This window comes from Lynx rufus, unplaced genomic scaffold (genome assembly GCF_022079265.1).
Source record: "Lynx rufus isolate CCGP_SWC_20201006 ecotype Redwood Valley unplaced genomic scaffold, mLynRuf1.p SCAF_16, whole genome shotgun sequence".
Classification (NCBI taxonomy): Eukaryota; Metazoa; Chordata; class Mammalia; order Carnivora; family Felidae; genus Lynx; species Lynx rufus.
Genome location: NW_025814830.1, coordinates 53,083,894 through 53,105,970, shown reverse-complemented (window position 1 = coordinate 53,105,970; position 22,077 = coordinate 53,083,894). Strand labels below are relative to the sequence as shown.

The window sequence follows — 22,077 nt, the reverse complement described above, 5'->3', positions numbered from 1 at the left end:
TGGAGACCGCGGGAGGGCATGGTGATCTTGGCCTTTTCCCAGGCTGCCGTTAAAGGCCATGCTGTTTTGTTTGGCCTGTTGGGACGCACTTACTGGGCCCCTGCGAGGTCCCAAGCCCAGGACTGTGCCACCGCCTGCCCTCCAAAAAAACCCTGCAACCACCGAGTAGGGAGAAGGGGGTCGGGTCACTGGAGCCCGAAAACTGAGGCCCCGGGTGTGAGAGGCACGCCCACCATGCACACAATGCCCAGCTGCAGGCCTGGTCACACCCTAGACCCCAGCGTTCCTCCTTCTCCCCAGGAGGGTCCAGTGGAGGTGCTGCACATTTGGCACATTTGGGCAGGTTGTTTTTCACTTTGCAGCATAACGTACGTTCTGGATGGTGCAGAAATCCCAAGTGACTTTTCACCGAGTTAACCTGTTCACCAGCTCCAGGGCAGGAAACATGACCGGCCTCTAGGAAGCCCCTCACCTCAGCCCCTTTGCTGTCACCCCTCAGCCCACCCACCCACGAGGGGCACAATCGTGTCTCCTGTGTTTCCACGTCGTGTGAGTGGAACCAGACGGAAGCTCTCCCTAGCGCCCGGCTCCTTTCATTCAACATCATGGCCCATGCTGTTGAGTGGTCGAGGTGGGGGCAGCGGCGGGGTTCAGAGGCTGGATTTGGGTGTTTAAGGAGGGGGCTGCTGCTGAGTTGGGACCTTGAGTTCCAGCCTCACAGGTGGTCTTGGGATTGGGCCTCATTAACAAGTGGGTAGGTGAGTCCCGGGACTGAAGGCCTGTCATGTTCCAGCAACTGTTCACACTGGGTAGCTAATTTAAGGACTGTGGGGGTCAGCTGCAGCTTGATTTTAGCTGCAGAGAAGGCTGTAGGCCCCCCCCCCCCAGCATCTGTAAAAAACCTGGGGTGGGGGGCTGGCCATGGGGAGGGTAAGACTCAGCTCTCTTCACCAGCTCTGCCCCCTGACTTCACCCACTCGTGTCTCCTCGCCTCTGCCCACCACCTCCCTTTCCACCCCACCCCAGACTTTCTTTCCCATGACAAAGGGGCAAACCTCTGTATTTGGTTGTTGTTAACTGCTATGTGGTTGGTACTTTACCTGATTACTTAAAATAAACACCTCTTTGTGTTCTAATCCTCAGAAGAACCCTGTGATATGATTACAACCATTTTCCAATTTTGAGAAAACGGACTGGAGAGGCTAAGGCTCTTAAGCCGGGTGGTCACATTAGGAAGTAAGAGACAAGACGTGAGCCCAGGGCTTTCTGACTCTACCTTCTCCTTTTTCTATCATTCTAGAATTCTCTGAGTTGCCCGAGTTTAGAAGCAATGTTGCACAACAGCGGCACCTTTGGCATTTTGGGTCATAATTCTCCGTTGCTGTGGGTGGGTGGGTGGGGGTGCGGCGTGCCCTGTACATTGTAGGATGCCGAACAGCTTCTCTGACGTCTGCCTGCTAGATGCTTCCACTTCTAGATACTCTAGATACTGCCCACTGTCTCCAGGGGTTGGGGGGACTTGCCCTCAGTTGAGAACTAGTCGCTTTAGAAGGATCTATGGACGTTGCCTAGAATTCTGTTGACTCTGTCTTCAAGTATGAATTTATTTTCAGTTGGGGCATTCCTTGAGACTATTCCTCTGGATATATTGACATTGGCCTATCCATTGACATTGGATAGGTTTCCTGGGCCTGCTGGAACAAAGTACCACCCACTGGGTGGCTTAAAACAACAGACATTTATATTCCCACAGCTCTGGAGACCAGGAGTCTGAAAGCAGGGTGGCAAGGTGTTGGTGCCTCTCTCCCAGCTTCTGGTGGTTGCTGGCAATGCTTGGTGGCCCTTAGCTCATAGATGCACCTGCCCATCTCTGCCTCCGTCTCTTCACATGGGCTCCTCCCTGGGTGTGTCCTCTCCTTAGAAGGTCACCAGTCATGCTGGATTGGGGACCCAGCCTGTTCCAGTATGACCTCATTATGCCTAATTACCCCTGCAGAGACCCTGTTTCCAAATAAGTTACATTCTGAGGTATTAGGGGTTAGGATTTCAACATGTCTTTTTTTCTGGAAGGGGCAGGGGACCCAATTCAACCCAAAGCAGCTGGTAAAGTTACACCACGTGAAATCTGCAACCCACACCGTATTTTATAAAGTGTCTACATAAAGCTCTGGGATAATTTAGCTGGAGAGCAGCCAAGGCTGGGTAGGATTTCAGGCCTTCTTGCTTCTTGCCCCAATTATTGGGGCTCCCCCACTCTGCACAGAAGCCTGGATACCCACACTCTGGATTTGTAGCCAGATTTGGCTTATGGCTGTGAGCAACACAGAATGGGAATTAGCATGAGGACCTACAGTTTTGGTGTGCGTGTGTGTGTGTGTGTGTGTGTGTGTTCCTGCAGGAGACTTGAGTCCTTTTCATTCTGATTGCAAAGTTCTTTTACATAAACAGCAAACAAACTTGACACCGTCTAAGGGAGCCTTTTTTTTTTTTTTTTTTTTTTTGCACTTAAGCAGAAAGACAGCATACTTTTTTTGTGTGGAGACCAAGGTCTTTTATAAAAGACCACTTTAATTTTTTAAATAAATTTTTAAAAAATGTTTATTTCTTAGAGAGAGAGAGAGAGAGAGAGCACACACAAGCTGGGAAGGGGCAGAAAGAGAGGGAGACACAGAATCCGAAGCAGGCTCCAGGCTCTGATAGGTCAGCACAGAGCCTGATGCGGGACTTGAACCCATGAACTGTGAGATCACGACCTGAGCCAAAGTCAGACACTCAACCGACTGAGCCCCCCAGGTGACCCAGAGACCAAGGTCTTTTAAGAAGCTGCTTTACACAAAAATTTCCCTGATTTATAGTCGTGGCTGATACACTTACTCTGTGAGGTTGACATACTGAACATAACTGAATACTGTTCCATTAGCAAAACTATTGAATTATGCGTAAGGCACAAGTAGTTAACCTTTAAAAATGCAGCTTTGAACAATCCTCGTTTAAACCTTGATTAAAAAAAAAAAAAAAGATCTGTGTAGATGAATTGCGTAACTGAAGTCATTCCCTTTCCCCCTTCTCAGGACGGTTTGGCCCTGCGCCCCTCCTTCCCCGGGCCTTGCATCGGGGAAGGTGTCCCTGCACGAGGGTGGTCACCGGGCAGTGAGACGCTGCGTGTGCCCTGTAAGCAGAGACGGAGCGGTCCCCGCAGGCCCCTGGAGAACCTGCCACTCACCTTCTCCCTGTCTGCACCTGCTTCGGCGCCATAGGCCCAACGCTGGTCTGAGCTGCTGTTCGCCTGCTCTGCTTTTCTCCCCGGCTGTCCGGCTGTCCGGTTGTCCCATGCGGCCGCGCGGGAGCACCCCCTGCCCCAGGGCCGGCTGTGCCGCCGCGTCCACGGGGGGCCTGGGCGCGCCAGCCCCCAGCCTTGCGTGGACGCTCCAAAGCTCCCCGGTCTCTCCCAGCCCAGGGTTTCCTTCCTTCAACCTCAGTGGATAACCTTGCATTCTGTTTTCCAGGGACAATAGAGACTATCATCACCTGTGTCCTACCGTCACATAAGTACCCGCCCGGGGAATCATTCCAGCCCTGTCTGCCTTCAGAACAGGTGTCGGCCTCCCGTGGGGCGCTGGGCCCTGGACCCCTCAACCCGCTCCGGGAACTCGCCTCCTCCACTTGCCCCGCCCCTGCCCGTGGACGCCTTCCTCCCAGCATATAAAAGTGGGGGGTGGGGGGGGGCGGGGAAGGAAAACAAAACCACTCCGACAAGGTGCCCCTGTGCCGTTCTGTGCTACCACTCAAGAGCCAGGGTTCTAGAAAGAGGAGGACACGTCGCCTTCAGTTACTGGATCTGAGACGCTCCCTTCTATTCACACAATTTTGCTTGTTTCCTTTCTATCAAAATGTATGGAGGTGATTCTGGATGGTTCGAGGGCGTGGTCTGCACGAGTGAGACTCACCTGGGAGGCAGTTTTTCAGTCCTTCCTCATTTCACTTTGCTGGCGAAAGGTGCAGGATCCCTGTGGGGTGTAACTGAGTCTGAGTCCCGGCTAAAGCTAGGTCATCTCTCCTTTTCACACAGGGGAGTGTCCTGCCCAGACCTTCAGTGCACATCATGTCTAGCTAACAGGTAATTATCTTCTTGGTTTTCATTGCATTTATTTTATTATTATAAAAGAGAGAGAGAGAGAGAGAGAGAGAGAGAGAGGCAGAGAGAGAGGGAGACAGAGAATCCCAAGCAGGTTTGGAGCTGGATTCCACGAACCATGAGATCATGACCTCAGCCGAAATCAAGAGTCTGACCCTCACCCGACTGAACCACTCAGGCACCCTATTTTATTATTTTTTAAAACCACTTTATTGAGGTATGAGTGCCATGTAAAAAGCTGTACTTTTTAATGCATTCAACTCGATGAATTTGGGGATAACAATACGCCCACGAAACCATCACCGTCGAGATCATAAAGATACCCATCACCTCCCAAAGTTTCCTCTTGCCTCCTCTATTATTATTATTCATGATTTTTATTTGTGTGGTAAGAACACTAAACACTTAGGTTGGCACGTTTTTAAACAAAATTTTTAATGTTTATTTATTTTTGAGAGAGAGAGAGAGAGAGAGAGAGCACAATCAGAGGAAGGGCAGAGAGAGAGGGAGACACAGAATCCGAAGCAGGCTCCAGGCTCTGAGCTGTCATGTCAGTACAGAGCCTGATGTGGGGCTTGAACTCATGAACCATGAGATCCTGACCTGAGCTGAAGTCAGACGCTTAACTGACTGAGCCACCCAGGCACCCCTTGGCACGTTTTTTATACATTTTTTTTTTAAAACCGTTTATTTACTATTGAGAGACAGAGAGACACAGAGCAGGAGCATGGGAGGGGCAGAGAGAGAAGGAGACACAGAATCCGAAGCAGCCTCCAGGCTCCAAGCTGTCAGCACAGAGCCTGACGCGGGGCTTGACCCCATGAACCCATGAGATGATGACCTGAAACGAAGTCGGATGCTCAACAGACTGAGCCACCCAGGCGCCCCTGACCTTGGCTATTTGTCAACACTGTGGCAATGAACATGGGAGCCCAGTGATCTCTCCAAGATCCTGGTTTCAGTTTCTTTGGGTAAGTACCCAGAAGTGGGGTTGCTGGATAACATATGACTTCCATTTTTAATTTTTGGAGAGCCCTCCCTCTGTCTGTGAGCAGCACTGTTGATGGAGACTGTGGGCCAGGCAGTTGGACTGGTGGCCAGTTGTTAAGATCTGTCGGTGCTGTAAACTTCCCACCCCACCCACCCCCTTTTCTCTGCTGCTAGCTGTCCCCAGACCCTTCGGCTGTGCTGATCCCCTCGGTGTTCTTGGCAGGACGAGACATGAGTGGCAGTGTCCCGCAAAGCTGGGAAGCAACATTTTGGGGGCAGAGAAGAAATGTGGATTTGGAGGTCTCAGCCCTGAGCTGGGCTGCCTTGGGGGAGGGGTAAAGTGACACTCTTATCTCTTCAATGCATCTCTCCTCTGTTGTTGTTGTTTTTGCACCACTGAAATGCTGGAACATTTCAGGCATATTCTGGGCTCCCCAAAACATGTTCTCATCTGTGAATGGAGGTTAAAATTGGTGTTTCTATGGCGGGGTTGGGCACGGTGGATGGGGAGACATACAAGGACAGGTATCTCTCGTTCTGCCATTTTGCTGTTGACTTTCATTGTTACTTTAGTGCATCCCAAGGGATACTGGCTTTTCATTCATGGTAAGAATATACAATTTTCTTGGGAATACATGAATTTAAGCAAAAATTATCAATTTAAAATTATACAGTTTAAAACTGTAGTTGCCCTTGGTAGGACGGGTGCATTGGGATGGCGGGATTTGCAGAGGTCGTAGAGAGACATCGTTCAATCGTGAAGATGTTCTTACAGGATTAAAGTTCAGCAGCTGCTGGCCTCAGAGAAGACAGGGGAGCAAAGGGGAAAGGGGTGGTGCTTGCTGTGAAATTGCACATCTTTCCATCCTTTGGGAAGGGGAAGCAGGAGGACATATTTGCTGAACCACCCTACCAATGTGACAATTGTAACATTGGAACGTCGAACCCGTTTTCCTTGGGGACATATCTCCAGAAGGACAGTGGGGAATTTCTGCAGGTTCCAAATACCCTTTTGTACAGGACAAGCATTCGAGGTACCAGTAACCCTCCGGAGGGAAGACGCGGCCCGGCTGGCCCAGGGAGGGGGCAGGGCAGGGTTTTCAGGATCTTGCTGGCTGAGGAGCAAAGGTGGGGCCCTATTTTGGAGAGGGGCGTCTAGTTCTGCCAAGTTTAATTTAGAAATGCCTTCGTCCAGGTACCAGTGCGCCCGGCTTGGATTCCCGTGTGAAAAGCAAGTTTTGCTGGGATCTCTGGAGTGTGCCCTGGGGAGCATCCCTGGACCCTTTGTCTTGTGCACAAAAGCAGGGGAAGGTCTCTTGCCACGCTGTTTCCAAAAGAACAGAAAATCGCTTTTATGGAGAACAATGGTACGTATGATCAGGGGCGTCGCGATCCGTCTTGAAGTGTTTTGCTTTGGGTTTGAAGTGTCAGTGTACGTTTCTCATGCTCATTTGTGGCAATTTTCCGAATTAGCGTCTCCATGATTGGCTGCCAAGGAATCGCTTTCCTATTTATTTACCCAAACTAGCAATTTCCCGGAGACAGATGCCCCGGGGAGGAAGGAGACGTTTCAGGAAGACTCTGACTTGCGGGTTCGGTTTTCTTCAGCTTCACTCACCCTGTGCTGCCAGATTGTCTCGTCACCATCAATTTCACGGACTGTGTGTGAGGGTACGGCCTCGGTGGTTTCTTCCGGGTGACAGGTGGGTGGTGCTGTCTCAGGGTAGAGTGGAAAAGCGCCCGTGCTGGAGTCACGCACGCAGCTCACTAGGCAAGACCCAGCATGAGATCGTTTTAACTCGTGAGCCCCCTCTTATCATTGTACAGTGGAGACAAGGTCTATTCCAACATTCCATGAATTATATGATATACGTAACGTATAATGATGTTCCATATAAATTACATATGTATAATAGGTGTATACCTACCTACATACTTACAAATGTAAATACCTACCTACCTACATATGTAAATTATCTGGTCTGTAGGAGGCACTTATTTACATTTTTTTAAAATGTTCATTTATTATTTTTGAGAGAGAGAGAGAGAGAGAGAGAGAGAGAGACACAGAGTGCGAGTGGGGGAGGGGCAGAGAGAGGGAGACACAGAATCGGAAGCAGGCTCCAGGCTCTGAGCTGTCAGCACAGAGCCCGACGCTGGGCTTCAACCCATGAACCGTGAGATCATGACCTGAGCTGAAGTCGGACACTTAACCGATTGAGCCACCCAGGCACCCCACGTAGGAGGCACTTATTAAATATTACCACCTTTCTTCTCTTTTGTTAAGGACCTCCCTAAAGGAATCCTGCTTGCTTTCTATCATCTATCAATCAATCAATCAATCAATCTGGTTTGTTTCTATCCATTTCTCTCTCAATCTCTCCCTTATCTTTGTCTATCTATATCTGTCTCTGCCCATCATCTGTATCCATTTATCTATGTATATACTTATCCCCATATCTATATCCACCCAATCTATTATTCTTTCTATCATCTATCTTATCATCTATCATCTATCATCTATCTTATCAATCATCTATCATGTATCTATTATCTATCATCTATTATCTATCATCTATCTATCATGTATCATCTATCTGTTTTTCTCAAATCAGAGGGATCTGACTGTTATGAACGAGGAAGGGGGAAGAATTAACTTCACGAAGGCAGCACTTGGTTTTAGCCTTGGCCTTTCAACATTATAGGCCATCCAGAGCACCATTTAAACAAATATCCCTTTTGCTCTGTCACTGTGTTGAAACTGTACTAAAGACAGTCTAAGACCGAGGACACACTTAAAAATCCCAGATAACCTTTATTTAAATAGTTCACAAATAAGTTACAAGTTTCTATGCAACTACATGGTAAATAAAACGCTGATTTACCTCTCTGAGACCCTGAGCAATTCAGCAGCTCGAGCCCAAAGGAACGGCACTACCATAGAATTAAACATTTTAAAGTGATACACTTTTATCCCTTTTGAGTGTTTATGATAAAAATCTGTTTGAAATTTTTGAAAATTTTTATCTTGCGAGGATACATAATATTTACCACCAGAACGGTGTTGATGTGGGTATGACATCACAGACTATTTTTCATATGGCCTTCGTTTCCAACTCTTCAATAATCTAAATCTATGTATATTATAGATAAAGAATGACTTTGCTTTCTAAAGGAAAAGCTTTGAAAAAAGCAGCAGAAAATGGAAATTTTCAGCTTATACTTATAGTGCTTCTAAAAGCCACTTTCTCAAAGGCTTCATAGCTTCATGGTGAAATTTATTGTGGTCTTACTACACCTGCTTCTTTTCACCAAATTCCTACCAACCAGCTGGCGCAAGCCCAACAAAATGGTTCAAAGGCTTATCAAGCTCAGCAGCCCTCCAATGATTAATATATGATGATAGCGATGTAGCACGAGCGATAGGAAGAGACTTTTCTGCTTACTGAGTTTGATGAATATCTAAGTTGTTTCTGCTCATAGGCTTATTCTTCAGTTATGCAATTAAAGTTCTTATCTGAAGTCCTTGTTCACGGGCTCGATCCCACCCTTTTCTTCTGTGTCTACATATTTTGTATATGCTTCGATATAAACACAGTCAACGCTACAGCATTTTTTTTTCCAGCAGTGGGCTAATCCATCAGCAATAGGAGATCTAAGAAGGGCAGCACATTTTACGTACAAAAGAAGTGTTTGTTGCTGTGGATGAACTATTATGAAAGCATCTAACCACCATTTTATGAGAAGTTCCAACTCTCAACAGGCAGTTAAGAAGACGGATGCATCATCTTTGTGAAAGGTGCAGCCAGATCATTGATGATGATGGTGACGGTGGTGGAAATGGCGATGATTTAATTATTACTCAGTGGTTAAACACAACAGCTAGGTCATTCTTTCTCAGTGCTCACCTTTATCTTGGTGTGATTCACCTGTCGGTTAGTGCTTCAGAAAACTTGACATGAAGAGGTTAATGTTCATTAAACCACATTAAAACAAAATTAAAACATTAAAAAAAATTAGAAAAAAATAGAAGTGCTTGGAGATACTTTAGTTTGTCTGTAGCTGAGCTCAGGGCAAATTCCTGAACGCCCTACCCTCTTTCTCCCTTGGCTCTCCCTCCCTTCCGTTGGTGTGGGCATGACTGGGTACTTGGGAGGACACAAGTGTACTTTGGGCTACCTGAGATATCTAATTAACCTTGTGGGAGTCCCTCATGTACCTTCACACAAGCCACGGGAGGGAAAGGAGGGAATACTGAAGAAGAGTCTATCTCGCGCAGTAGACATTTCTAAGCTTTAGTATGAATTGAGAATGGTGTTCACAGTTCTTGACCGAAAGCTCTTAGAACTAAGAACTAGCAGCAGGTCTATTTGCTCGGTCTGGATGGATAGCCCTGCTAACTGAGGCTTCAGACTAGGGTTTTCTGGTCTGAGGGAGACACTTTGTGTGGTTTTACTGCACGGTTGGGAGGGGCACTGTGGCCAGTGGGAACCACAGGTGCCCCGGAGCAAAATGGGCTGGGTTCTCATTCTGGAGGCCACTTACCTTGGGCAAGCCAAGAGTCACGGCAGGTACATCCACGTGAAACGATGTGCATTTGGAGGAAGAGGCAGTGTTGAAGGTAACTTTTTTCGAAATTAGAAAATGGTCGCGCGTTTTTGTTGAAACAAATTATCAGAAATAAGTTATCGTGTGTAAAGCGGGGAGGAAAGATTTTTAATCAAGGTGGTTGATGTATTAATAAAACAGTGGAGAAAGTGTGACTGTCTACTCAGCGGAAATAAAATCCTCGGTTTTGTGCTCAGCGATCGAGAAAAGCAATTTCTGGCTCTTACTTTTTTTGGTTTTTAATAACTCAGACTAAAATAAAATGCATTGGTAATAATGAGATAATGCTTTGATTTCAATGAACAATGTAAATGTGTTCTAGCAAGTTAGAAAACATTCTGCAGTTCAGGCAATGCTACCACTTTGGTTTCAAAGAGTTGGTCTTTCTTTTTTTTTTTTTTTAAGGATTAGAAAGAACTACCCTCTAGAAATCCGTCTGTCCTGATGAGAACTCTGGGGACAGGGGGTGTACTTAAGTAGGGGAAAATTAAGGCATATTCTACTTGCTAAGGAAGTATGCACTTGATTGCTCTTTTCCGGTGTCCTAAGCCAAGTCAAGCCAAGGGTTTGATTTGCAAAGTGCGGGAGAGGCTTGAGAGAGGAGACTTGTTCGTTTCAGTGAATGGGCCACTCGACAGCCGTATTTCTCCCGGGGGATAGTCCAGGTTCATGAAGGAGGGTGAGCTTTCTGATGGTTGGTTAGCTAGCCTCTGGGCCAGGCTGCCGCCCACCTGGCCGTCTGAAGATGCTCCTCAGCTCGTTTCCGGCGTGAGCATTCTCGCCCCGCCTTGCAGGAAGCCGGAAGGGAGGTTCGCCAGGGAGACACGAGCCTGCGTGCTATAAAGCCCGAAGAGGAAATCTCGTGAAGTGTGAGCGTGCAGGCTTGGGTCCCCTGCCCCTGGGCCCACTCCATGCGCCTGGTGGACAACCTATCTGCCATATTTGGGATGTAGCACCTTCTGACTGACCACCGGGCTCGTTCGAGAGAAATACACCCATGCTCTGGGACTGTAGGTGCATGGTTGTGACTGTGTGTCATGCAGTCATCAAGGTGAGGATGATCTCGCTTCTGAGTATGTGGTCGTCTTCACAGCCGACTGCAAGATGCTCAAATCGTTCGTAGGACGGACAGGATGAGTGCGTTGCCCAGGCTGTGAGTGCGTGCTTCTGGCTTTACAGACGCACTCTCCACTAACAGGAGGTGTACGGGGAACCCCAAATGACCAGTCAAAAAATGTGAACCCGCACTAAGGCAAGACCTCGTATCGGCAACATCAGACACAACATAGAAATCAGAGAAGAGCTACTGTCCAGCCGTTTTAACCACCAATACCCATTTATTTTAATGGAAAAAAAAAATCTCTGCATTCTATATGCTCCAAAAAGACTTACTATTGAAACAAATACAATATATGGAACTCTATCTGCATAATTTCACTACAATAAAGACAACAAAGGACTCCTACTTCCTATCGAAGGCGAACTGAAAAACACAGGTGCAAACGTAGATTGCGTAAGAAAGCGTGGGTGTGCATGTGTGTGCACGTGTGTGCGTGTGGTTAAAACCTTTAGTAAGCAACTGTATTAAAATATGCTAAGACACTTACCTTACCCTAGTTTGTGGCGAGCTCTAATAAGAAGCCACGGGCTGTCACTAGTTTTGTCTGATAGAAAAATTTGGCGTGAGCTTGGATGGTTCTCTACAGTTTATCAACGAGAAGATCATCTTAGTACGGGTTCTAGCTTTTCTCTTAGTTTTACATGCTCACAGAATAAAAATCAATTACTTCTCATACATAATGAACATCTTTTATTTTCAGGTTTGCAAACAACGGTAGTCGGTTCACACAAAAGGGTACTTTTAAAACTACCTGTGTTTAGTCTATTTTACGCCTGTATATATGAAACAAACAGTGTGTATGTGCATAAAGGTATGTCTATACATGTGGGCATATATGTGTATACACGCGGTTCCTGCTGACTGCCTCCCGTGCACGTAGGACCCCCACCATGAGACGTGCAATTGTACGTACATCGGGGAGAGAGAGATTCTCCGCCATGATCCGTGTCCTCGTAAGAATCCGTGGGACTGGATTCAGGACACGTACGAATGCAGACAGATGCCCACGAAATAATACTTGAGCCCTTTTCTTGGCGTTTGATGGTAAAGTTTGCTGCTCTGTTCCTCTCCGCTTTTTCTGAGGATCACGGCATAGGATGGCAGTGAAAAATTGGTTGCAATCCTTTACTGGAGAGGAAGGACTTCTGTCTGTGCTCTCCCTCTCTGCAGACCTGCCTGGCTGGTCGTGGCAGTGTTCGGACCGAACGGGACCGCGCAGGAGCGTCGGCTCTGGGGTCTGTACTAATGCCCAGCTTGATGCTGAGGCCCTGGGCGGGGGGGCAGCTGCATCACTTCCATCCTTTTTTTGTGTGTAACCTCTCAATATCAAAACTAGGCTCCTTCTGTATAGTTTCTCTCTATAAATACTGTGTATATACACATACAGATACTCACACATGTACAAATACTAACCCACAGACGAAGCTGTATGTGTGGAAAGCTGACTAGCAACATGGCAACACATCAGAAAAAGTAGTCATTGTTCCTGCTCCCTGCTCCCAGAAGGTCAAGTTATACGCCATGATCTTTCAACGTTCAGGGAAATTCAGAAGATTCCGCTAATTAAAGGAGAAAGGAAGATTCTGCCAGAATGGTGAAGAACAGACCCAGTGGTATCGCAAAGAAAACAAAAATCTGGAACAATTGAGGCCTAGTTGTGAAGTTCGAGAGCTGTAAACTGCAATCTTCAGATTTGGATGGTTGTTTTTTCTCTTTTTCTTTTTCTTTTTCCCGTTGCTATGGAAACGTGGTAGTCAAGCTTCGGATGTCAGGAGTTCTCACAGACCTGAATGGAAGAGATTCAGAGCGAAGTCAAGGAATATCGCAACTTGATTGAAAACGTTTTAGCTAAATGTGAGATAAATGGCTGATAAGAGGTGATAAACACATTCATAAACACGGCACTGCCTTGGGGAAGAGAAGGGATAGCTCTGGTGGTTTATGTCTTAAAAAGCAGGATCTGTCTGAAAACGCCAATGCCAAGCCCTTCATCTCAGACTGACCAGCGGTGACGATCTCTGCGACGTTGAGCCCTGTCCCTTGCGCCTTAGCCCAGAACCTGGATGTCTTATGGACAAGTTGACGTGGTAACTTAGAGATTGATGATTATCATCCCAGAAATTAATTTTTGGTCACAGAGAAGAGTGAGAGAGCTGTTAGTGGTTCTGCAGACACGGCGTATGACTCCTGTGGCTGTGGTGACAAAAGACCACTTAGTGCTTAGAGCTTAGTGGCTCGAAATACCAAAACTTAGTCTCTTACAGTTCTGGAAGTCAGAAGTCCAAAATGCGTCTTAGAGGGCTAGAGTCAAGGTGTTGGCAAAGCTGTGTTCCTTTTGGGGGCTCCAGCAGAGAAGCTGCTTCCTTGCCCTTTCCGGCTTCCAGAAGCCCCCCTGTATTTGGCTCATGACCCCTTCCTCCAGCTTCACGGCCTGGACTGTCTCATCCGAGAGTACTGTTGTCACCAGAACTGTGGTTATTCTCTAAGATGTACACCAGCCTGGGTCTCCCCTCTGCCTGATAATAGCACGAGCTTGGTTCTCTGCTGTTTTTGCTTTATTATTAGTATAATATCTTGGGTTTGTACAGGGGAATGGTACCACTAAAACTCGTGATATAATCAAAGAAATAAAAATCTGTAAAGGTCAACCTACGATAGAAGTGTAGTTCCTGCTGGAATGAACCGATGGCTAGAATATAGTAGATTAATTCCGTAAAGCTTGGGCCCTTTCACTCAAAACGTGCCGAGGAGCTGATTGGGGTATAAAACACACCTAAATCTGTACCCCGTTGCTTTCAGAGGTGAATCCTATCATTTATCTGCTTGGAAAATTTAAAACAGCTTCTCTACAACCAGATAAAAGTCTTTGTAATGTGACTCAAATATAAGCAAGATGATACCGAGAAAGTTAAGGCTGTTTTAATAACACTAATTCGGGTGCAGTTTTTGGATGTTGCTTCCTACACCCAGGGATATTTACATTGTTTGACGGGTGAGTTTCTTTGCAGTTAGGCATCTCCCCAACTCATTTAATTTCCCTTTTTGGCTGGCTTTTTCACTGTCCTTGCCACCATTATCTTAAACTCCAGTTACTCAGGCTGGAGCAAACGGTATTTGCCGATTCACCCACGTTTGAAGAAAGACTCGAAAGGAACAGATTAAATGGCATCCTGAATTTTATTTAAAAATATTTTCCAGTGTGGTACCATGACTTAAAATAATTTTGGTCATTGAGGACAAACAAAATTTGACTGAATAAAACTCACTAGGAACACCTGGGTGACTCAGTCAGTGAAGCGTCTGACTTCAGCTCAGGTCATGATCTCACGGTTCGTGAGTTCAAGCCCCATATCGGGGTCTGTGCTGACAGCTCAGAGCCTGGAGCCTGCTTCGGATTCTGTCTCCCTCTCTTTCTGCCCCTTCCCTGCTTGCTCTCTGTCTCTCTGTGTCTCAAAAATAAACAAACATTAAATGTTTTTTTTTTTTTTAAACCTTACTAAATTAAACAAGTCTCCACTCACGGTTCAAATGAATTTAGAATGTCACAGAAGGGTCCTACCTCTGAGGGCTGTTGACTTGATTACATGAGATAGTCTACACAATTTATGTGAAGCTCTTGGCTTTGTTTGTGGGTGGCACTTAGAAGCCCTAGGAGGTCCACTGTCACTGTCCGTGGAGCCCACCGCTTTGAGGGACCACAGATCTTCTGCAAAGATGATTCAGAACCACCTGGGGGCAGAGGACAGCCTGCTTCATCTGGGTTTGGTGTTTCCCCAGGCCCTGTCTCTGCCCATAACACATGTCACCATAAAAAGGAACAAAGTATTGATGCACTCAATGACACGGACTGTACGATTCCATTTATAGAAAATTCCAGAAAAGGCAAGAAAGCACTCAGAGAAGGCAGATCAATGGGGGTCTGGATTCAGGGGAGAGGATCAGGAACAAAGGGCATAAAGAAGCCAACCGGACCTTGGTTGTTGGTGTGGCTACACCAAAACTCATCCAACTGTACCCTTAAAATGGGTGAATTTTATAGAATCCAAGGATTCTATAGAATTTTATAGAATCCAAGGATTTTATAGAATCCAAGGAACACCTTAACACAAAGCATTAGAATGAAAAGTATTGTCAGTGGCCCCTTTGCTCATCTTGGTCACGTCTTTCAACTTCTTCACTGTGATCGAGATTACAGTTCAATTCCCCCTCCTTGCCAAAGAAGAGACATTTCATTTTGGTACTTGCTACTATGGTTCACCTGAACTGTCTTTTTATGTTCTTGCTATTGCTGATTAATTAAGCCTAAAACAATGTTCAAAAGGCTTTGAGGATGATATGCTTCCCTGGAGTTGCCTGTGGCACACGACACAGAGCCCTGCGAACCGCCCCCCAGACATAGGCTAGTGGAGACGCGAGCTTGCCTCATCGGGAGGGTCCTAGGGGGAGCATTTAAGCATCTCTTCGGTGCCATCAACAGATACCTTCAACAACAAAATTGGCAGTAAAATTAATTTCATTTACATTTTTTACTACTTTCAATGTCATTAGTTTTATTTCCTTCAGTTTTAGCTGTCAAAGACGAAAGTGCAGACCTCTCGGTTCACTTCTCGTTGCGATAAAGCCTTCTATGGTATCATAACAAGGTGAAATGTTTTCATTACTTTTCTTCCATGAGGAGGCGGTCTAATGGTGGAAGCTGGCCTCACTGCTTACTCACCCGGGGAACTTTCAGAGCACCTTCTCATCTATAAAATCTCTAGGCCAATGAAGGAAACAAAAAAGCCATGGAACTCAGGATGTTTGGTTAATGCTAGTCTACCTGGATCCGAATATTATTCGAGGAGAGGAGAAAAAAAAATATCCCCCGCCACGTTGTATGATGAGCTCACTGCAGTCTTATGAGCAATGCTGTAATGGAGGTGTTCGCACACTTTTCCTGTAAGGGGCCAGATGGTAAATATCTCCCCTCTGCAGGCCACACAGCCTCTGTGGCACCTGCTCAACTCTGCCGTGTTGTAGCAGCAGGCAGGCAACGTGTAAGTGAACGGCTATGGCTGTGTTCCAATAAAACTTTATTTACAAAAACAGGAATTGGGCCACGTTTGACCCTTGGACAGTAGTTTGCCGACTCCTGATTCAAAGAAACATCAAGCAGAGTCTACCAGATCCCGAAATTCTTTCAAGGACTATGGCTGAGGCAGGAAGTTATTACCCTTGCACTTTATAATCTAGTTGAGTGCTTGTAAACACCACTCCCCCACCACCTCCACCTAACTTAGTGTTTTAGGCCCATTTCTGTCCAGTCTCTCGTCAGTATCATGTTAATAGCTACACAGGTGGGTTGGCCACTTTGAGTTCTGCTCTTACAAAAGGGTGGCACACCCCACGGTTACTTATTCCTGCTAGCTCTAACCCAGCTCCTCAGACATCTTATTAGCAAAATCCTTGTCAGGAAGAACCTCTCCGGCTAGGTATATAATACCACAAGAACCATTATATTTGGCAGGCTCTAATTAAGTGAACAGTATTAAATAACCTTATGCCTTTAATATAGGGACAGACGGAGATTCTTTCTGAAGTCAAGCAGGTGAGCGTTAATACCTGTTCTTGACTCTTTTTTGGGCTGATACTACCCGGGTTGTGCAAAACATCAGAGGGCTAACCGAGTACCTTTCCAGCTGTAGAGAAAGATTCAGAGCTCCCTTCTAAGGATGATTTTGACGTTACCTCCAGGGGCCTCACCGACAGTGGGGAGGCTGCGTGCTGCGAGGTAGGACAGCTCTTTTTGTGAGAACAAACAGCACACCTGACATTTCATAGTATGCACGCATCTGTCTTTTCTCGATGACACTGTTTTGGGTATAAAATGAACATGAGTTCTGGGGCGCCTGGGTGGCTCCGTCGGTTGAGCGTCCGACTTCGGCTCAGGTCACGATGTCACAGTTCATGGATTCGAGCCCCACATCGGGCTCTGTGCTGACAGCTCGGAGCCTGGAGCCTGCTTCGGATTCTGTGTCTCCCTCTCTCTCTGCCCTTCCCCTGCTTTCAGTCTGTCTCTCTCTCAAAAATAAATAAACATTCAAAAAAATTTTTAAAAAATGAATGTGAGTTCCTTAGGAGTTACCTGGCAATTCTGCCTTGGAGTTGTTGTGATCCTAGCGGTCAGCTGAGAGAGAAGTGGGCAATCTTTGGGGACCTGCTCACCAATGGCCTCTGTAGGCCTTGAGTTTCTAAAGTAGGGGGCCCAGGAAAATTCCTTGTTGATAAGAAGAAAGTACTGCCCCATTATTTATATTCCTTTTAATCTACACAAATAGGTTAAGTTGTACTGATTTTAATATATGGATTGGGAGTAGCAGGCACGTGTATTTAGTATTAAAAATATTGTGGGGGCGCCTGGGTGGCGCAGTCGGTTAAGCGTCCGACTTCAGCCAGGTCACGATCTCGCGGTCCGTGAGTTCGAGCCCCGCGTCAGGCTCTGGGCTGATGGCTCAGAGCCTGGAGCCTGTTTCCGATTCTGTGTCTCCCTCTCTCTCTGCCCCTCCCCCGTTCATGCTCTGTCTCTCGCTGTCCCAAAAATAAATAAACGTTGAAAAAATATTGTGTAAATATATGCACACACTAGGTCTGTGTGGAGGCCACTGTCACCTTGGATGTGGGTTCCACAGGCTGGATGGGCCTGGGAATGTGTATTTCAACAAGCACAGGTAGGAAGTCTCCATTTTATGTTTTTTAAGAAAAGTTTTTTTTAATGTTCATTTCTGAGAGACAGAGTGCGAGCAAAGGAGGTACAGAGAGAGAGAGAGGGAGACACAGAACCCAAGGCAGGCTCCAGGCTCTGAGCTGTCAGCACAGAGCCCAACATGGGGCTTGAACCCACGAGGCGTGAGATCATGACCTGAGCAGAAATCAAGAGTCAGACGCTTAACCGGCTGAGCCACCCAGGCGGCCCTCCTCGTGGGGCTTTTACTGCTTTGCCCCGCACCTCTCTCCGCGGACTCACTGTGGTCCATGTGCTCCCGCTTCCAGGTGGCAGGCGTGCTCCCTGTGGGCCTGCCGTGCTTATCCAGAAGGTCCTGTTTGACCATCAGGCTCTTCTGACCCGCCGTTGGACCTAAACCCCACTTCTAAGGGCCGGTGTCTCTCTCCATGATGACTCTCTCGACCTTGGCTGCCGTGTCACAGTCACGGGTGGAGATCCCTGCTGCGGCCACCGATGCATAGCCGTGCAGGCTGCTTCCCCTTGGTGGTGATGACCGCCACCTCCTGATTGACTGTGATGCCGTCCTCAGATCGGAGGGCACCTGCACGTGTGATCTGTGCCCCACGGCAGAGTGCCCTCCTCCTCATCGTCTTTCACAAGCGGCCGTTCATGAGAAGGCAGTGGGTTTTCCAGAGTGTAAACGGCTCACTGCACGTGGCTGTCATTCTTGTCGCTGTCATACTCCATTGTCACCAGAGTATGAACCCCCCAAAGTTCCTGCATCTGACCGCCCATTCCCAACAACATACCCAGCTGCACACACAGCGTCCGAATATAGGTGCCGGCCTCACGACTCACCTAAGCGATTCCTCGTCTTTCAGGATGATGTGACATCAGCTTGCTCTCGTGTTTGGTCGACACTCGGAGCTGCCCCTTCACTGCAGCAGGAAGTGGCGGTGGCTGGAATAAGGTCCCTGTCAGAGTTCCTGGGGCCCCAGAAGGTTGAGTCCCCCCCTCCAATAGCATCGTGTAGCTGGACAATTCCCACACACTCTGTCTGCACAATGTCGGGATTCCTCCCCCCGCTTTTTTCCCCCTTCCCCTAACCCCATGGGTTCCTGTTAAGTTTCTTAGGATCCACGTAAGAGTGAAAACATATGATATCTGTCTTTCTCTGTGTGACTTATTTCACTTAGCATCACACTCTCCGGTTCCATCCACGTGGTACAAAAGGCCAGATGTCATTCTTTCTCATTGCAATGTAGTATTCCATTGTATATATAAACCACATCTTCTTTATCCATTCGTCAGTTGATGGACATTTAGGCTCTTTCCATAATTTAGCTATTGTTGAAAGTGCTGCTGTAAACATTGGGGTCCAAGTGCCCCTATGCCTCAGCACTCCTGCATCTCTTGGGTAAATTCCTAGCAGTGCTATTGCTGGGTCATGGGGTAGATCTAGTTTTAATTTTCTGAGGAACCTCCACACTGCTTTCCAGAGCAGCTGCACCAATTTGCATTCCCACCAACAGTGCAAGAGGGTTCCCGTTTCTCCACATCCTCTCCGGCATCTATAGTCTCCTGATTTGTTCGTTTTAGCCACTCTGACTGGCGTGAGGTGATATCTGAGTGTGGTTTTGATTTGTGTTTCCCTGATGAGGAGCGACGTTGAGCATCTTTTCATGTGCCTGTTGGCCATCCGGATGTCTTCTTTAGAGAAGCGTCTGTTGATGTTTTCTGCCCATTTCTTCACTGGATTATTTGTTTTTTGGGTGTGGAGCTTGGTGAGTTCTTTATGGATGTTGGATACTAGCCCTTTGTCTGATATGTCATTGGCAAATATCTTTTCCCATTCCGTGGGTTGCCTTTTAGTTTTGTTGATTGTTTCCTTTGCAGTGCAGAAGCTTTTTATCTTCATGAGGTCCCAGTAGTTCATTTTTGCTTTTAATTCCCTTGTCTTTGGAGATGTGTCAAGTAAGAAATTGCAGAGACTGAGGTCAGAGATGTTTTTTCCTGCTTTCTCCTCTAGGGTTTTGATGGTTTCCTGTCTCACATTCAAGTTCTTCATCCATTTTGAGTTTATTTTTGTGAATGGTGTAAGAAAGTGGTCTAGTTTCATTCTTCTGCATGTTGCTGTCCAGTTCTCCCAGCACCATTTGTTAAAGAGATCGTCTTTTTTCCACTGGATATTCTTTCCTGCTTTGTCAAAGATTAGTTGGCCATACTCTTGTGGGTCTAGTTCTGGGGTTTCTATTCTATTCCATTGGTCTATGTGTCTGTTGTTGTGCCAATATCATGCTGTCTTGATGGTTACAGCTTTGTAGCTGAGGCTAAAGTCTGGGATTGTGATGCCTCCCGCTTTGGTCTTCTTCAATGTTACTTTGGCTATTCGGGGTCTTTTGTGGTTCCATACAAATTTTAGGATTGCTCCAAAACATTTTTTTAAACATTTATTTTATTTTTGAGAGAGAGATAGAGCACAAGTCAGGGAGAGGCACGGAATCCGAAGCAGGCTCCAGGCTCAGAGCTGTCAGCACAGAGCCCGACGTGGGGCTCAAACTCACGAACCGTGAGATCATGACCTGAGCCGAAGTCGGACACTTAACCAACTGAGCCCCCCAGGCACCCCGGAAGTCTCCATTTTAAAACCCCCCTGGCAGTCTAGAGTAGCTGATGAGTGAACAGCACCCTGCCATGTGCCTTGGTTCTTCAAAGCAACGTCATCGAGAGTCAGGCTTTGCTATCGTGTGACTGGGTTTATGGCGGGTGATGTGTGTGAGTGGCCACTCAATTATTTTCTCTCCTCTCTGTGTACACACCCACGTGCACCCACACAACACTTTTTTCTTTACGATCACACGCGAACTACTCCTTGCTAGTTTATCCAGGCTCTGCTAGATGTGAGTTCCAATTCTGCCTCGAAACCAGACCCAGCGCGGGGCTTGCCGTCTGCCTAGCACTCCCTTGAGAAGCTGGTGGAAAACAGATTCCAGGTTACTGCAATAGCGTCGATCGTAGAAGGGCACCGTAAATAATCATCGCGTGTCTGCTGATTGAGGAGTACGCTCCACAGGATTCATCCGACGGATCCTGTCTAGCAGTTGGAATGAATGCACTAGGGCAGGGGTGACTATGGCCATTGGGCCACAGCGTGTTTGTGTGGCTCTTGAGCTGAGACTGTGTCTCAAACTTTTGTTGTGCCTGGCTGGCTCAGTTGGGTAAGCAGTGGACTCTTGGTTTTGGCTGCGGTCACGATCTCGTGGCTTGTGGGTTTGAGCCCCATGTTGGGCTCTGGGTGGGCACTGTGGAACCTGCTTGGGATGCTCTTTCTCTGCCTCTCTCTGCACCTCCGATGCGTGCACCTGCTCTCTCTCTCTGCCCCTTCTGTGACGCTCTGTCTCTCAAAATAAATAAGCTCTGAAAAATGTTTTTCACTCTTTTAAAAAGTGGTAAAAAACAAAAGAGTAAGTGACAAAGATCTGATGTGGTCCACAGAGCCCAAAATATTTGCCGCCCAGCCCTTTGGGGTAAAAGTGTGCCAACCCCCAAACGAGACTAACGTAGATGGATCTTGGAAAGGTAATGTGGGGAGGAACAAAGGCAAGTCACAGAACATCGTGCTCAGTATAATATGAATTACATAAGGTTTTACAAACTGCACAAAATAGAACTATAAGGGGTGTGTGTGTGTGTGTGTGTGTGTGTGTAGTAAATGTATAAACTAACATCTGGACACACTCTAAGTCAAGATAGTATTTTCTCTGGGGAGAGAGAATAGGAAACGAAACTGGGGAGAAAAAAAGGGGATTTCACCTTTACCTATAATATTTTATTTCTTGAATAAAAAGGAAGAAGCAAGAAGAAAAGAAAAAAGAAGAAAAGAAAGAGAATATATTTTCTTCCATCTATCCTTCCTTCCTTCCTTCCTTCCATCCATCCATCCATCCATCCATCCATTCAATGAGACACTTCTCATTGTAAGATGTTCTCCTTGGTTCTGCCTCCAGGATGCTGGCTCAGCACAGAGCTTTATACAGAGTAAATGTCTGATGTTGGAATGTGTAACTTCCTGTTGACCCCACTTACCACTGTCACCAGGATGTAGTAAGTTCTGGGGCTTTTTTTCCTAACCATCAATTTCTCAAGTTCCTAATTCACAACCACCTGATAACTTCCTCCAAATATAAACACCAGAGCCCAAGTGGATCTGAATGGCATTACCTGTATGTGAATGAGTGCTAAGGTTTATGTTGGAGAGCATTCCATGCCAAGGAAATATTTGAGACATGCATCTATTCATTTAATGCTCACATTTATATTACTTGGCCAAACCATTCATTTGTTTAAAATAATACATCATTATAGTGCAGAGATTACCATCAGTCAGTGAAAATACGCGTGCAATACGCATTTCTCTACTTTCCTACGGCCCAGGCTCCATCCATGGATTCTCATGACTGCTCTTAAAAAAGGCACGATACCTACTTTAACCTTGCAAAAGAGAATTCGGCACACTGCAGA

General features: G+C 46.7%; 1 pseudogene; it reads right to left on the bottom strand.

Annotated features, from left to right (window-relative positions):
* Positions 1 to 15,738: 15,738 nt before the first annotated feature.
* LOC124510775 (H/ACA ribonucleoprotein complex subunit DKC1-like) lies at positions 15,739 to 21,690 on the bottom strand (annotated as a pseudogene).
* Between the last annotated feature and the right edge of the window lie 387 nt (positions 21,691 to 22,077).